Source organism: Notechis scutatus, unplaced genomic scaffold (genome assembly GCF_049901735.1).
Source record: "Notechis scutatus isolate UNSWTSFEM ecotype Mainland unplaced genomic scaffold, rNotScu1.2 NSCUSCF24, whole genome shotgun sequence".
Taxonomy (NCBI): Eukaryota; Metazoa; Chordata; class Lepidosauria; order Squamata; family Elapidae; genus Notechis; species Notechis scutatus.
In genome coordinates, this window is record NW_028263149.1 from 95,426 (window position 1) to 112,233 (window position 16,808).

Sequence of the window (16,808 nt, forward strand, 5' to 3'; positions counted from 1 at the left end):
AACTGGTAGAATCCCACCTCTGCTATAGGGTCTCCTGCTTGAGCAGGGGGTTGGACTAGAAGACCTCCGAGGTCCCTTCGAGCTCTATTCTGATTGGTTAATAAAGGGCCAAGTCCAGCAAAAGGAGCTGGAGACTCACCGAGAATTCCAATCCCATCAAGGAGTGTCCAGAAGATTCCACGGCTTTGATCCCCAACCTGTGTCCCCAGAGCATGTACAGTCTTCCCTCTCCTAAAGATAGGATTTCTCCTCCTCTCTTCTACAACCCAACGCCTGGCTCTTAACACAGCAATGGCAGAGCCAGGAGCAAAAAAGAAGGAAGGAAGGAAGGAAGGAAGGAAGGAAGGAAGGAAGGAAGGAAGGAAGGAAGGAAGGAAGGAAGGAAGGAAGGAAGGAAGGAAGGAAGGAAGGAAGGAAAGAAAGAAAGAAAGAAAGAAAGAAAGAAAGAAAGAAAGAAAGAAAGAAAGAAAGAAAGAAAGAAAGAAAGAAAGAAAGAAAGAGGAAAGAGCACAGTCCCACCTAAAAGTCTCAACCAGAATTCCTCTCGTTCCTGACGTTTTCTTTTGCACAAAATGTTCCCTTTCCTTCCTTCTCTTTATTTATATTTGTATCCCTTTCATTCTACCACACAACACACACAACACACACACACCCCTCTGTTCTTACCTTCTGTTCCCGGGCTTGCTTTTTTCTAGTCATCTTGTGCAACTTATGTACTTTCTTGGTGTTAAATTCAGTAAACTTGGAGGCAAATACCCATAGATTCCTGAAAGGAGGTGAACAGCTATTTTAATTTTCTCTTTTTAGGAGCTGGGCCAGAAGCCCAGACTTTTCATGCAGGAGGAAAGAGATGCCCCAAAGAAGCAGTGATGGAGAGATGCTTTCTTCTGGGGCCCAAAAGTTCCCTCTTACACAAAAATGTCTTACTTCAAACTTGAGTGATGAAGACTCCCAAGATAAAGTCTGCAGAGTTTGATGCAAGCATGGCATGACCAGTCTGCTACTTTTCTTGACCACTGCAAATGCCGGTATTGTGGTTTTCTAGGGGTTTGGACTAAAATGTGGATTTTGTTTTTAACACTCATATTTAAGAACATATTTCCACACAGGGGAATTCAACAATTGGAGACGGCATCTCATTTGAGGCATTGCAGCAGGTATTCAAGGGGAGTTGGACTGTTTGCTTGTGGCTATGTAGAGATTCTAGGCGATTCCTCTTTTAACTCCATCCCCAGGTTCTGCCTCTTCTTCCCCTAGACCTCCAAACTCAAAAAGACTCCTGACTCGCAAATCTGACTGGAACATCTGGACAAGAGAGAGGGTGGAGGGAGAGAGGGAGGGAGGGAGAATGTCAGGTGGTGCTCCATTCAAAATTCAAGAAAGAAAAACTTAGACTCTTTAGATTAGAGCAAAGATGTCTTTTACTGAAAGTGAAGTGGTAGCATCGAATAGAATTCTGAATCTAAGAAATTAGGCGCGCAGATCACATATACAAAGTGTTGGAAACGTTCCCACCCCTCATAGTCCAAATGAGTCTCCCAAGTAAAAGTTGTGAATAGGATCATGTGAGCATCTTCAGATGGTGATGAAGCCTCTGTCGGTTGACCTTGACATATTTTGATAAAGATTTGCAGATGCGCAGAGAAAAGAAAGCTAGACGAGGAATAGAAACTTAAGAGCAAGAATTTATACTCCCCCCCCCACTTCTCATTTACACAACACAGGAATGTAACACCTCCAGCTCTCTTCCCAGACATATCCCCTCCCCCCGTAACTTATGGCAGACAAAAGATGCAAAGCAGTAGAAAAGATCTTGAAGGCTGACATTCGGCCCTCCTAGAAAAAAAGACGTTAGTCCTGTAAGAGATAATAACATAAAAGACACTGGTTAATAATCATATACATTTCTAGGGTTTATCAGGATACTTTGTGCGAAAGTCTTTGATCAGCTTAAGGGCTCTAACATCCTTCTCATTTACCCACTCAGCTTGGGAAGATGGGAAATGTTTCCAAGCAACGAGGTATTGGAGACGACCCCTCCATTTACGAGAGTCCAAAATCTCTTTAACTTCAAAATGTTGTTCACCCTCAATCAGCAATGGTATAGGAGGATCAGTCTGGGTTGGTCTCAAACCAGAAGTGTGTTCAGGTTTCAACAAGCTAACATGGAAAACCGGGTGAATTCGTCGCCGAGTTTTTGGTAATGTCAATTGGACTGTCACAGGATTTACGATCCGTTCAATTGTGAAAGGACCTACATACTTAAGACCAAGTTTCTTCAACTTTTGAGTGGTTTGTAAATATTTGGTGGACAGGAAAACTTTGTCACCCACTTGATAGGTCTTCTGTGGAGTTCTCTTTTTGTCTGCAAACTTCTTATGAGATTGATGTGCGTCATCTAATGCTTTACGGGCAACTGGCCAGTTAAGTTGGAGTTGAGATATCCATTTGTCTAGCAACTGGATGTTAGGTCTTTCACGAGGAAGCTCAGGTATGGGTACAAAGTCTTGTCCCGATGCCACTTTAAAGGGGGTGAACCCAGTACTACTATGGACAGAATTGTTGTATGCCACCTCGGCAAATGGCAGTAAGTCAGCCCAATTATCCTGTTGATAAATTATGTAACATCTGAAGTATTGTTCTAACACTGCGTTAGTCCTCTCACAGGCCCCATTAGTTTGGGGATGGTGGGCGGAGCTTAAGCCCTGGGCGGAGCCTATTAACTTCAGGAATTCCCTCCAAAAGTTCGAGGTGAATTGAACCCCTCGGTCAGAAATTATACGTTCAGGAATGCCATGCAGTCTATAGATATGTAGTATGAATAGTTTAGCCAACGATTTTGCCGAGGGAATCTTAGAGCAAGGTATGAAATGCGCTTGTTTGGAGAACAAATCAGTTACTACCCAAATAACCGTGTGTCCAGTGCTCTCGGGTAACTCTACTATAAAGTCCATAGAGATTTCCTTCCACGGAGCTGTTGGCCTGGCCACATTTTGTAACAGACCTGCTGGCTTACCAGGAGGCCTTTTTGCTGATGCGCAAACTGAGCAGCTAGCTACATAATTTTCAATGTCCTTTTTCAACGAAGGCCACCAGAATTGTCGCTTAACAAGGTGTAAGGTCTTCACGAATCCAAAGTGACCAGCCGCTTTAGAGTCATAGGCCTGTTGCAATATTTGGCTCCTCAAGGTTTCTGGTACATACAACTTTTCCCCCATCCAGGCCAACCCATCTCTAATTGTACAGTTATTTGAATGAGTCAGGAATCATTCATCCAATTTTAGGGCCTCCTTCAATTGCGCCGTCAAATCATTCGATAAATCCACCTCTTGTTTCTTCTTCTGGGCTCGAGTAACCACCGGGGCGGCTAATTGTTTGGTTGAAACAATCGGTCATATCACTTCCTGACGGACACTGTTAGATTGAGGCAGTCTAGACAAAGCATCCACCATAAATTTTCTTCCCCCCGGGATGTACTTCAGTGAAAAGTTGAACCGCTTAAAATACTGGGCCCACCTAACTTGTTTAGGAGACAATTTGCGAGGCGTTTTTAAGGCCTCCAAATTCTTATGGTCAGTCCATACCTCAAACGGGTGTTTTGCTCCTTCCAAGAAATGTCTCCACGTCAATAGGGCCCAGCGAACTGCAAACGCTTCCTTCTCCCAGATGGCCCACCTCCTTTCAGTTTCAGTCAGTTTGCGGGAGGTGTAGGCACAGGGTTGTAAAGTTCCTTTCTCATTGATTTGAAGTAATACCGCTCCAACGGCCACATCACTTGCATCGGCTTGGATTACGAAAGGGGTATCCATGTCCGGGTGTACTGGTTCTGCAGCGAACAGTTGTTTCAGCTTTTCAAAGGCGGCTTGGCATTCCATGGTCCACTCCAGCGGTTTGCTAGGCTTTGGTTTCGCCTCCCCCTTAGCTTTTAAGAGATTGGTGATAGGCATTGCTATCTTAGCAAAAGACGGGATGAATTGCCGGTAAAAGTTGGCAAATCCCAAGAAGCTTTGAAGTTGTTTTCGGGTGCACGGTGGGGCCCACTCCAACACAGCCCGCACCTTCCCTGGATCCATTTCAATGCCCTCGTGTGAAATGCGATACCCCAAATAGTCGATTTTCTCTTGATGGAATTCACATTTGGACAATTTAGCATACAATTTAGCGGCTCGCAGTTTCTGTAGCACTGAACACACCAGTTTCACATGTTCATCCCAAGTTTCCATGTAGATAAGGATGTCATCAAGGTAAACCAAAAACCCCTTGTATAAATGTTCATGTAACACCTGATTGATCATCTGCATGAATACGGCTGGAGCCCCTTGTAGACCAAATGGGAGAACGTTGAACTGGAAACAATCCATTGGGCAGTTAAAAGCGGTTTTCCACTCATCTCCTTCTTTAATTCAAATTTGGTAGTACGCTTCCCTCAAGTCCAACTTCATGAAAATTTTCCCTTTAGCCAGGTGGGCTAGCATGTCCTTCATCAGGGGGAGGGGGTACACGTTTTCCATGGAAATTGCATTCAGGTTTCTATAGTCCACTACCAAACGTTTGGAGCCATCTTTCTTTTCACGGAACAGCACTGGGGCCGCTACCCGAGGTCTAGCGGGTTGGATGAAACCACGTTTCAAATTTTTTTCGATAAACGATCTCAGCTCTTCCAATTCCCGTGGTGTCATCGAATATAGCTTCGGTTTCGGGAGCGTCACCCCAGGCAAAAAAAATTTTTTTTTTTTGAAAACAATTTTATTGATTTTTAAAAACAAACAAAACAGACAAAACATAAAAGCATCCAACTTTCTTTCATAAATATACAAGTAAAATTTCAATACTACAATCTGTTGACCGATGAGGGGGAAGCTCATCTGAAGCCTTTTCACTGAACACTTCCTTTAAGTCCCAATATTCTTTCGGAATTTTTTCCTCCCCCTTCAAGTCCTCGGTACCTGTGGGGGCTAGCTCAACCAGATTCTGAAGCTTCTGCTGGGATCGCCCCTCCCTTTCCAGTTGCTGATTGGTGCATATGCGCAACGACTCCTTCCTCCAGTTCACATGGGGGTTCCACTTCTGAAGCTAGGGCAATCCCAGAATTAATGGTTGCTCCATCACAGGGGCCACAATAAAACACAGAGTCTCTTTATGTCCCCCCCCCCATGGTCATATCTAGGGGTTCTGTTATGAAACGTGCAGGGCCACTGATCCATCCAATTGGCAAAAGGCTATGGGCGTTTCTAAAGTTTTCAGTCGGATGCCCATTTCCTCAACTACTCTCATGTTGATTACACACCTCATGCACCCAGAGTCCAGCAAGGCTAGCATCTCCCCTTCGGCCCCTGAAGTGGGTACCCTCAATTTTACTGGAATGGTCATGGGGCCCTTGTTTGGACTTACCAGGAAGTCATCTTCCGAGTCAGATTCACTCTCTTCAGGGGAGGTCGGAGGTCCCAGTTCCTCTCCTCCCGGAGGGGTGACCTCTACAATCTCCCCCGTCTTTAGTGTGGTTTCGCAAGGCTTGGCTGGGGGGTTTTCAGGCTTCCTCCCTCCTTTTGACACCCCCTTTGGATCCAGCTTGGCCCTGCAGTCCGCAATCTGGTGGCCCTCCTTCCCACACTGAAAACAGGCAGTGGATTTGGGTCTTGCCATCACTCCTCCATTCGGGGGCTTTGGGGCCTCTTGGAAACATGGGGGGGAAGGCTTGCTCCACCCAGAGCCCCCCCGGCATCTGCTTCGGGTCAAGTCTATTTCCACTTCCTCTGCCAGCAAGTACCACATCTGCAAATCATTGGGGTCCCTTCTGGAGATGCATCTCTGGTATACGTCTTCATTTAGACCATCTTTATATGCTTCTATCAGGGCTCCCTGGGACCAGCCTCGGATATGGCATGCCAGCTGTCTAAACTCTTGGGTGTAGTCGGCCACTGACCTCCTCCCTTGATTTATGGTTTTCATCCTGATCCTGGCCTTTCGCTCCGCCAGTGGGTCCTCAAATCTTGCCCGCAGCGCAGTCATGAATACGTTATAGTTCAGCAGTTGGGGGGAGTTATCATTATACAAAGTCACCATCCACTCTGCAGCTATTCCCTCCAGGGCCCTGGTAACACATCTCACTTTGGCTGCTTCTGAGGTGAACTCCTCCCCGTAGTCTTCCATATAGCTCCAAACTTGTGCTAGGAAGAAACCCTAGTCTTTGGGATTCCCCCCAAATTTCACTTCTAATGGAGGCAGCTTGAGGACTCTGCGTCTTCAAGGGATCACACCCACCGCTGGGGCCCCCGGGGCTGCAGCTGGCTGCTGCGCTGGCGTAGGCTGAATTAGGGGGGGGGCAGCTTGGCTGTCTCTGGCTAAACTTTTCCCCCCTTCCCCTTCATACCTTGGAGCGGCGTGGGGCTGTCCGAAGGCTTCATTTAGGAGCTGCCTGGCTTGATCCAGTAATAATTCTCTCTTCTCCCTCTCTTTCCATGGTGGCTCCTCTCTCCCACGCCGTCGGGAAATGGTAATTCCAGGAGGGGGGGCTCTTCTGGATCCCTCCAGGCAACACCCAACGACCATCTGGGCTTCTCAGCTGGAACCTCTTCCAACGTAAGGTCGGCTAGCAATTCAGCTGCTGGCACCTCCGGCATCAGTAACGACTGCCCCCCCACAGCTTCCAGATCCTCCTGATCGCTAGCTGAAGATGACATGATATCAAACCCCCTCGGAAGAAAACTGGATATTTTCTCCGGGTGGGCTGGTGGTGAGATTCAGAATAATGTCAGGTGGTGCTCCATTCAAAATTTAAGAAAGAAAAACTTAGACTCTTTAGATTAGAGCAAAGAAATCTTTTACTGAAAGTGAAGTGGTAGCATCGAATAGAATTCTGAATCTAAGAAATTAGGCGCACAGATCACATATACAAAGTGTTGGAAACATTCCCACCCCTCATAGTTCAAATGAGTCTCCCAAGTAAAAGTTGTGAATAGAATCATGTGAGCATCTTCAGGTGGTGATGAAGCCTCTGTCGGTTGACCTTGACATATTTTGATAAAGATTTGCAGCTGCGCAGAGAAAAGAAAGCTAGACAAGGAATAGAAACTTAAGAGCAAGAATTTATACTCCCCCCCACTTCTCATTTACACAACACAGGAATGTAACACCTCCAGCTCTCTTCCCAGACATATCCCCTCCCCCCGTTACTTATGGCAGCCAAAAGATGCAAAGCAGTAGAAAAGATTTTGAAGGCTGACAAGAGAGATTGCAGAATTGGTGGGCAGGCAAATCACCGTCTCCATTCTTCTTCCTGTTCAGGGTATATTTTCAAACATTCAGCCATGTGGTCTCCTACCTTAAGCAGGCAACTCCGACTTTGCTCCAGCTGCTCTTCCTCTCTAATGGCTTTTTTTCTGGCTCATTCAGATGCTTCAGGGACTTCTTCACTGGGCTCATCAGCTCTTTGCACTTGGGAGACAGAAAAAGCAAAGCTCCATGTGAGTCGCACATCAGAAGGAAGGCGAGGAAAGGGAGACCCCGATTGAGGCAACCTTTTGAGGCTAGGGGCCCATTTGAATCTGGGGGAGGGGATCTGCTGTGGGCACCCTCTCAAAATGGCATCCAGAGGAGTCTTCCCCGTTCCCAAGACAAGTCACCAGGCTACAGAGAGGACAACGTTGGAGTGGGAGGTTCCACTCTTGTAAAGCAGACTCTCTCTTTTCATCCCATTCTCAGAAGATCTACAAGTCTCCTGTGTTAGAGGTAAAATGGTTGCGGGAAAAGTCCTTTTCCGTTGAGATGAACCTGCCAGGGACCGTGTTTCGCTTTCCAGCATGTCAGCCACCTTAACTGAGGAGGGGAAGAAAGCGAGAGGGCGAAGGAACCTGAGGTGTATCCAGAGAAACACCTGGAGCCACACGGTCTCCAGCCCCAGTTGGCTGGGCAAGTACAAGCAAGCAAAAGCGATCCAGAGTTCAGGATGGGATTTAACGCTCATCTGGGGAGGCCCTAAAATCTTGGAGACGGTGCAAGAGGTTCCCCACTTTTCTTGAGGTGAATTCATTCAGGTGGAGGAAGGGAGCTTTTGTTTAGATCCAGAGGGACCAATCGTTTCATGAAAGAGGCAGCCCTCGACTTACAACCATGAAAAGCTACAGCGGCACTGAACCAAGTGACTTATGACCCTTATGGCCGTTGCAGCATCCTCCTGCCACTAAGAGATGGCAGGGGGGTGTTTGAGGTGCCGGCCCCACAGGCTCACCCCATTGACTGTTGCACTACTCCGAAACCGGTGCCTCGAATACGGTAGCACATTGGGAAATTAGAGCAAAGCCGCCGCGACCACATTCAAGGCATGCCTTCAAGTCTGGAATTCCTTCTCCTGCCCTGCCGAACTAATGACCTCCTCTTGCCTTGATTGGACTTCTAGTTACAGTGTTTGTTGACCACGTTTTGGTCTTGATTCTCTGCAGCCAAAGGCTGTTCCTGGGAGAGTTTTCCTCCAGCCCAGAAGGTAACCACGACATTGGGGGCAAAGTTGGAGCTAATAAAGGGACTCCTACTGATTATCTGACTGGGTTGCCTTTGGGCCACGCCCCTTTGTGTCATCATGGTTAAAAGGTGCAGGTTTGAATGTAGCCACTGGGGAAGAGACCGGGTTCAGTGGGTCGTGTGGATCTCACAAGAGTCAGTCGGGTGGGGTGGTAGTCCAATCCCAGGGGGCCCTGAGTTCCAGTCCTGCCTGGGGTGCCAAGCCAGCTAGGAGGCTCTGGACCAGCCGCTCTCTCAGAGCCCTGGGAAAGAGGCATTGGCAACTGCTTCTGAGCAGCTTCCCCTGGGGGCTTCCGGGCAACCTTCCTGCCCAGCTGGGCGAGGCTGAGGGGCCTCTCTGGGCCTGGCTTCTTCCTCGCTGGTCAAGCAGCCTCCAATGGGCTGGATTCGGAGAGGGTTTGGCAGGGGGCTGTGCTGTGAGGAGGGGGCACACAGGGGTCCTGCAGTGCCAGGGGGTCTGCAGGGGCTCTGCCCTCTCCCTAGTGAGGGCAGGGAGGGAGGGGGCCTGGCGGAGAGGTTGTTTCACTTCTGATGGCCATAAGAAACCAGGGTTCCTGCATTCTGCAAGCTAGCCAATGACTGAGGGTCTCTTCAGGGGTCTTTGTTCTTCCCCAAAATGGAGGCAGGACGTGGAGAGGGGCTGGTCTGCATCCGGGTTTTTCAGACTTGAGGAGGAATGGGAGGAAGTCCCTTCATCTTCAACTTCCAACTTTGGAAAATGCTGGTCTCCCTTCTTCCCTTTTGTGAGGCGTTAAAGCCCTGCACCAAGACTTGGCTAACTCACAGGTTGCTCAATCTATTTTCTTTTTTTCTCGGTCTCTCCCTCCCTCCCTCTCCCACTCTCCCTTCCCAGCAACCCCGGATTCCCCTTGGAAGATGGGGAGGAAGAGTGCCCCCTGTGGGAAGGGCGAGGCAGCACTCCAGCGGGACTCCAGTAGGGGGCGGCAGAGGCCTCGGAGCTAGCGGACTTCTGGCACCGTCAGGCAGCGCGAAGGGAAAGGATTTGGAGAAGGCGGGAGGGGGGGCTCCAGGCGCACTGCCAGCCGAGCCGTCGAAGAGAACAGTGCCCCTTTGGCTCGCTCCCTCCGGCGGCTCCTCTCCGGCCTTTCAGCGGTGCTTTGCCCCCCCCCCCCGCCCTGCCACGTTCCCCCTTGTTCCCGCCCTTTCTTCAAGGCCCCCCTGCTCCCCCAAGCATTTTCCTCCCCCGACCCCCCCGCAAATGGCAGCGCCCCCCCAGCTCCCCTCCCTGACAGACAGCCCAGCTCTCCCCCTTCTCCTTGCCTGCCTCGCTTCCTTGGCCCGGACCAGCCACCCCCTCCAGGGACCCCAAAATCCTCATTCCCCTCCTCCCCCCCGCCAAGACCCCTCACCGCTCCTCTCTGAGGGGAGCCGGAGCTCTCAGCCCTCCCCCGCACTCTTTCTCAGCGCCTGTCTGGGTAAAAGGCGCCTTTTCTTTTTTTCTTTTAAAGAAATTTTATTAATTTTCAATAAACAAACATACACAAGCAAAACACAAAACACGAAAACATAAAACTTCTTTTTGGAAAGCGGCTTGGTCCCGGGTTACATCTTTTGGTACAGACATAAATCAAGTTCATGCTCACTTTATATACCATTTCATATCTTATTTACCATTCTGTATTTTCTATATGGCTTCTCCCCTCTTTTCACTCTCTTAATTCTATTTTATTTATTTCATCTCAATTTAAATCATTATGTTATATCTTTTGTCCGTTCTGTTTCAATTATCTATTCTTCTTTTCTCATTAACACAATATTTCTCCTGTAATCACCGATTGAAGTATGATGCCTTTATATCTTTCCCCTAAATTTAACACTTAAAATAATATATAATTTTCATTCTGATTCTGCTTAGCACATTCTAAAGCTACATACTACATTTTAAAATAGAAAAATAATAAGTTTATAATATAATTAAAACAATAATCCATAGCAAATTAAACTCTATCATTAAATCTTAAGCATTTTACACATTCCCTTTAATATTTTATTAAATCATATAATGATCCAGTTTTCTAACATTGTTTCAAATAAAAATACAACAATACAGTCTTATGCACTTTTGCAGAATCTCTTTTGTAGTTATATTTTTACCCATTATCTCTGAAAAAATCCTGTTTCTTTACACCTTGTTTCAAACCTTTATAACTTCTCTTCCCTTTTTCTCTTCCTCTCTTCTCCGATCTAGTCTTTTTACCACCCCATCTCTTGATCTCCACCCTCTTAGTTTCCACTCTCTTCTGTATTTCTCTTTTCCGTTGCTTCCTGATATTGTATTGATTTTTCACCTTATTTTTCCCTTTTTTGGTTGTTTTTTTAAGTCTTAAATTCTCTATTCTCTTTCCCCTCTTTCCCTTTTCTTCCCCAACTAAAGTTGTTTGTTCATTAAAGATGGCTTCTTCTTCTTCATCCCAGCCTTCTTGATCTTGTAATTTCTGATAGGTAGAAATGGCCATTTCTAAGAAATGAAAAACAGTTCCAGAAGAGCCCTTCCCTTCTTGTTCCTCTTCTTTTAGCTTTTTAAATTCCATTTTCAGTTCTTCAACAGATAATGCCATTGTGAAAACTTTTTTAGACAACCCAAAAGTTTTTAATCTTTCAAATAATAATTTCAAAAAGTCCCAAAGTCACCAAGCAATCCAAATAAACACAAGCTGTTTCATTTAGCACTTTCTTCTTTTTAAACTTTCTCTTCCTGGGGTACAGTTCAATTGTAAAGTTCCAAAGTATATCTTTTAGAAGTCTTATTACAATTCAACTGTGATTTTATAAGCTCCAAGCAGCCTCCTCCAGCAAAGTCTTAATATTAATTCTGTACCTCTCCCTTCCCACTTATAGCAAAAATAATAATAATTTTTTTTTAATTCCAATGTTCAGAAATCTTTAATGTCCCCTTGGCTTTGATTTTCAAATTTAATTACCTTGATGCCAAAACGGGTTTTTCCAATTTCCACCTGCTATTTCCGTAGGGAAGGAGAGTGAGAGAAAACAAACTTTCCCTTTTAAACTTTCTTCCGCCGCTTTTTACGATCTTCTTTGGGAACAATGTATTTTTAATGAAGTTAAGTTTCCAGGGTGTTTAGGTGTTATTTGTTATCCCAGTTCAGCCAAAAACTTTCACTTTCTCAGCTTCCTCCTGCACTTTCTTGTCCGGATGAAAGCTTCTTTGTGGCGGCCATTGCTTACCGCCGCTCTACCACTTTTGGAAAAGGGAGTAAAGCCAGCTGAGGAGGGGGATTGCGATTTCCCCAGACCCCTGCTGGGTCTCCCCTATCTTCAGTCACCTCTACGGGCTTACTATTAACCCCCAAATCCAGCTGGATCGGGGGTACTCCAGCGGCAAGCGCAGCAGGAACCGCGCACCATCGCGGATTCCTGCCGCCGCCGCAGCCTTGCAAACCGGAAGTCAAAAGGCGCCTTTTCTTTTGAGCGTTGCATCCAACCACAGCGGTCCTTGTTCCTTTGGGTCTGTGGTAGAACGAGGAGAACAACGGTTATAATGACGGCGCCCCATCTTAGTCTCTTCCAAAGAGGCTCCGTTGTACAATGAGGAGAATAACAGTCATAATCAGGGTGTAAAATATGATGGATATTTTTAAAAAAGACCCAACACAGACATTGCACTGTTGCTGTAGAAGTGGAACTTGATGTACGACAAAGGAATAAAATAATTTTTAAAATCCATGCAAGTTCATAGCCTCCAGCATGTCTTATAATGGATTCTATAGTAAATGTTTTGCTGTGTGGAAAAGCCACAAAAAGCCACAAACACAATTCCCTAAATAATAGGGGGGACGGGGGAGGCTACTGAATCCCCCAGGGGAGCCTCTTCCTCAGCGACGGGGCTGCTCTGGAAAAGGGGTGCCAGGCGATTTGCCCAGATGGCGGTCCTGGAGGGAGGGGACCTGGAGGCAGCCCCCCCTCTGGCTCAGTGGGGCGCCCAGGGAGGGACCCTCAGAGAGGAGGGGGGGCTCCTGCAGGTATCCCGGCCCCGTCCTGTCCCCGGCCTTCCAAGCGGTGGGCAGTGGCTTCTGGGCCCCGGGGGATCATCTGGATGGCCTCGCAGGCCTGGACACAGAGGCTTTGTGGTGTGGGGGAGGGGGTGGGGGTCCTCCTGTCCCTCAGGCGGGGCGGTTCCAGGTGACTGAAACCCGCGGAGGTCGGACGGGGAGGAATCCACCCCACCTGAACCCCATTGCAAGGCAGGTCTCTCCAGCCAGAGTGGCTTCTCTCCTCTCTCTCTGCCCCCGAGGCTCCCTCGCCTCCTCCGGGGTTGCCACCTGTGGTTGGCGGGATGAAGAAGGGCCCGACTCTGGGGGGGAGGTGGGGGCAGCCACGGGGCCCCTCATCCCCACAGCCAGGGCGAAAGGCAGGAGCGGAGGGTCCCTTGGCTGCCCCTCCTGGCTGCTCAGCCCTGCCACCCCCGGAGGAGAGACTGGGGGGGCAGAGAAGGCCGGGGGTCCTTTCAGAGCATTTTGGGGGGGGAATTGGGAGCTCTTGGCAGGGAAACGGTTGGGGGTAGGGGGTGACACTTGACCCCCCTCCCCAAGAGAGGGTGGGCCCCCTCCCCCTCCCCAGGGAGGCTCCCCCCGCTGCTCTGCCACCCCTGAAGTGCTTCTCCCCAGGGAGATCCAGGCTGCCCCGACCGTCCTTGCTGCCCCCCCAGCCCCCCCGTTCTTTTGGAAAGAAATCTTTTTTTCCTCCTTTCAGCGTTTGGCTTTCTTCATTCGGAGCCTCCAATTTCCTGGTTTCCCGAAAAATGGGGGCTCTGCTTTAGTTGCGTCTCCCTGATTTTGCCTTTGATATTTGTCTCTCTTGTCTTCTTTCAGGTTATCGGGGTCTTTGTGCAACCCTGCTGGTTCCTTCTGGGATCCTCCTTCCCTTCCCTTCTTTCCCTTTCCTTTCCTTTCCTATTCCTTTTCCTCCTCCCTTCCTCATCTATTGACTTCACTTCCTTCCCGTCTTCCTTTTCTTCTTCCTTTTCCTTTCCTCCTCCTATTTATTTCCTTTCCTTCCATTCTAATCCTGCCTTCAAAAGAAAAGCTCCATGGGTGACTTCAAACAATCCTCAGGGGAGTCTGAGTTCCCATGGAAAGACAAGGGGGAGAGACCCGTCCACCTCCTTTGGGGGTCTCTCTGACCCTCCCACCAATTTCTTCCCCTCTGCTGGGACTCGGGGGACCCCGAGGGGGTTTCCCTCCTGCCTCCATCCAGACCGTTCCAGGCATCCTGGCTGGGCCTGTTGGTCAGCAGAGGAGCCGCTTTCTCTCTGGCCCCAAGTGGGCCCCCCTCCCGTCAGACTCAGGGAAGGAGGGAGGGGCAGGAAAGACGGGGCTCAGGGGGGAAAGTCTAAGGAACTGGGTGGTGCTGGGGCTCATGGACCCTGTTCTGTCTTTAAATTGCTGGCTGAATATAAAGACAGTCAGGCAAACTCTACAAAGGCTTCCATACAAAGTTTCTTTATTGAATCACATGGCATTCATAAGGTATAACTCACAGTTATGTTGAGATTCATCTAATGTCCAAATCTTTGCATAGCTGACTTCATAGTGTGAAAGTATAGTGATCTTCATCCCGTAATGATGGAGCAAAGGGTGAGACTCCAGCACATTGCTGGGGTCCAAACAAGAGTAAAGGCAACTCCCCCAACCCAACCAAGGGTCAATTCGGTGACCAATCAGGATTACAGATGTGACCACATGGCATGAACTACATTTACCATGAGACAATCCCTTAAGGGGACAGCTCCCAATTCCCAATTAACTATACCAATTCCCAATTAACTATATACTGTCTGGACAGTACAGGCCAGATGCTTTCGTGGTGTGGAGACAATAATTTGGTCCTCAACACCGATAAGACCAAGGAGCTTATAGTGGACTATAGAAGGAACAGATCACACCTCCAGCCCTTGTTTATCAATGGAGACCGAGTGGAGCAAGTGGCCAGTTTTAAATTTCTGGCTGTTACCCTAAAAGAGGACCTGACCTGGGTGCTCACATTGCAGCCCTGGTCAAAAGGGCCCAGCAGAGATTATACTACCTGAGGCTTCTCAGGAAACAACCACTGAAAGGAAAACTGCTGGTGACCTTCTACCGCTGCACCATAGAGAGCATTTTAACTGACTGCACCTCTGTAGGGTCTGCCAATTGCACCAGGGCAGATAGGACAGCACTCCAGAGGGTGAATGTCATTGCCCAGAAGGTCGTTGGTTGCCCTCTCCCGTCTTTGGAAGAGCTTTATAGCTTCCGCTGCCTTAAGAAAGTTCAAAACATCCTCAAAGATCCATCTCATCCTGGGAACCCTTTTTTTGAACTATGACCAGACTCGGATCCTGGCAAGAGATGCAACCTGGGGATCCCTCCCCCATTTGTTGCCCCCTGCCCTTGGCCCCCATGCAGAAGTTCCCCCACCTGCCCATCAAGGCCCGAGGGAGCCCCTCCATGGGGCACTCCACTTCCCAGAGGAGGAGGAGGAAGAAGCACCTGGTTGCCCCAGGGGAAATTGGCAGCAGGCGCCCAGGCTGACCTCCCCTCCCCACTGCATCCCACTAGCCCCTAGGAGGGCCCCTCCCTCAGGGGCAGGCTTTTGTGCCATTGTGATCCCCTTTACGACCTTCTGACAAGCAAAGTCAATGGGAAGCCACATTCACTTAAAGACTGGGTTCCAACAGCATAAACTGCAATGATTCCAACAGCACCTGAGCTTCCCAGACCAGATGGGGTGGGGCTCCCCTGCCTCCCTCTCCCCCAGCCCCCTCCCTCCCTGCCCTCACTAGGAAGGGGAGACCCCCTGACACTGCAGGACCCCTCTGTGCCCCCTCCTCACAGCACATCCCCTGCCAAACCCGCCCGAATCCAGGCCATTGGAGGTTGCTTGACCGGCAAGGAGGAAGCCAGGCCCAGAGAGGCCCCTCAGCCTTGGCCAGCTGGGCAGGAAGGTTGTCCGGAAGCCCCCAGGGAAGCCGGCCCAGAGATCTTGGCCAGGCTGCTCAGAAGCGGTTGCCATTGCCTCTTCCCCAGGCCTCCGAGAGAGCGACTGGCCCAGAGCGTCCTAGCTGGCTTGGCTCCCCAGGCAGCACTGGAACTCAGGCCCCCATGATTGAACCCCACCCCACCCAACTGACTCCCGGGGATCCACACGACCCACTGAACCCGGTCTCTTCCCCAGTGGCTGCATTCACACCTGCACCTCTTAACCATGGTTTGTTTCCGGAAGTTGAACCTGTTGGCTGAAGAGTCAGTGGATGATGGGAACTCAGAAGAAAATGAATTCCTGGGAGAGAAGCTGATCAAAAGGAGATACACAGGCAGGCCTCGACTTCCAACCGTTCATTTAGTGACCGATCCAAGTTACAACTGCACTGAGAAATGGGACTTAGGACCGTTTTTCACAATTAATGACCTTTGCAGCATCAAATGCAGAGATCAGAATTCAGAATTGGCCACAGTTTCATGTTTATGATGGTACCAGCATCCCAGGGCCATTGTGATCCCCTTATACGACCTTCTGACAAGCAAAGTCAATGGGGAAGCCAAATTCACTTAATGACCGGGTTCCAAACTTATCAACTACAATGATTCACTTAATGACTGTGGAAAGAAAGGCCATCAAATGGGGCAAAACTCACTTGATGGATGTCTCACTTAACATAAATGTTGGGCTCAGTTGTGGTCATAAGTCAAGGACTACCTCCATTGGGGGCCCTTTTCTTCTGGCGAGGACCCTGTTCACACAACACACAGCCCCCTGAGAGAAACCAGAAGTCCAAGTGGAGCCTCCTCAGGGCCTGTGAGAAACCTTGGATGGCCGTTTTTCAGGGTCCAAAAAAATAAGGCCCAGCCTTATTTTGTGAGAAACATGGTAGATGAGAGAGAGAGAGAGAGAGATGTGTAATGGATGGATGGATGGATGGATGGATGGATGGATAGATAGATAGATAGATAGATAGATAGATAGATAGATAGATAGATAGATAGATAGATAGATAGATAGATAGATAGATAGAGAAATAGATAGAAGAAAGAAAGAAAGAAAGAAAGAAAGAAAGAAAGAAAGAAAGAAAGAAAGAAAGAAAGAAAGAAAGAAAGAAAGAAAGAAAGAAAGAAAGAAAGAAAGACAGGGATGGATAGATCGCACCTGCAGAACTTACAGTCCATTCTTTATTTAAAAAAGAAAAATCAATATATAAAGAATCTTGGTGTATTATAGGAACATGGTAAGATAACACAGGAATAACAAGAAAATAAAAATAAAAAATTCCATCCATT

The 16,808-nt window shown here is 48.3% G+C and overlaps 1 protein-coding gene across 1 annotated transcript in view; it reads left to right on the forward strand.

Annotated features, from left to right (window-relative positions):
- LOC148128554 (vomeronasal type-2 receptor 26-like) overlaps window positions 1-16,808 on the forward strand; it is a 153,109-nt gene that overhangs the window by 27,791 nt on the left and 108,510 nt on the right. The gene's annotated exons all lie outside the window — the stretch shown is intronic.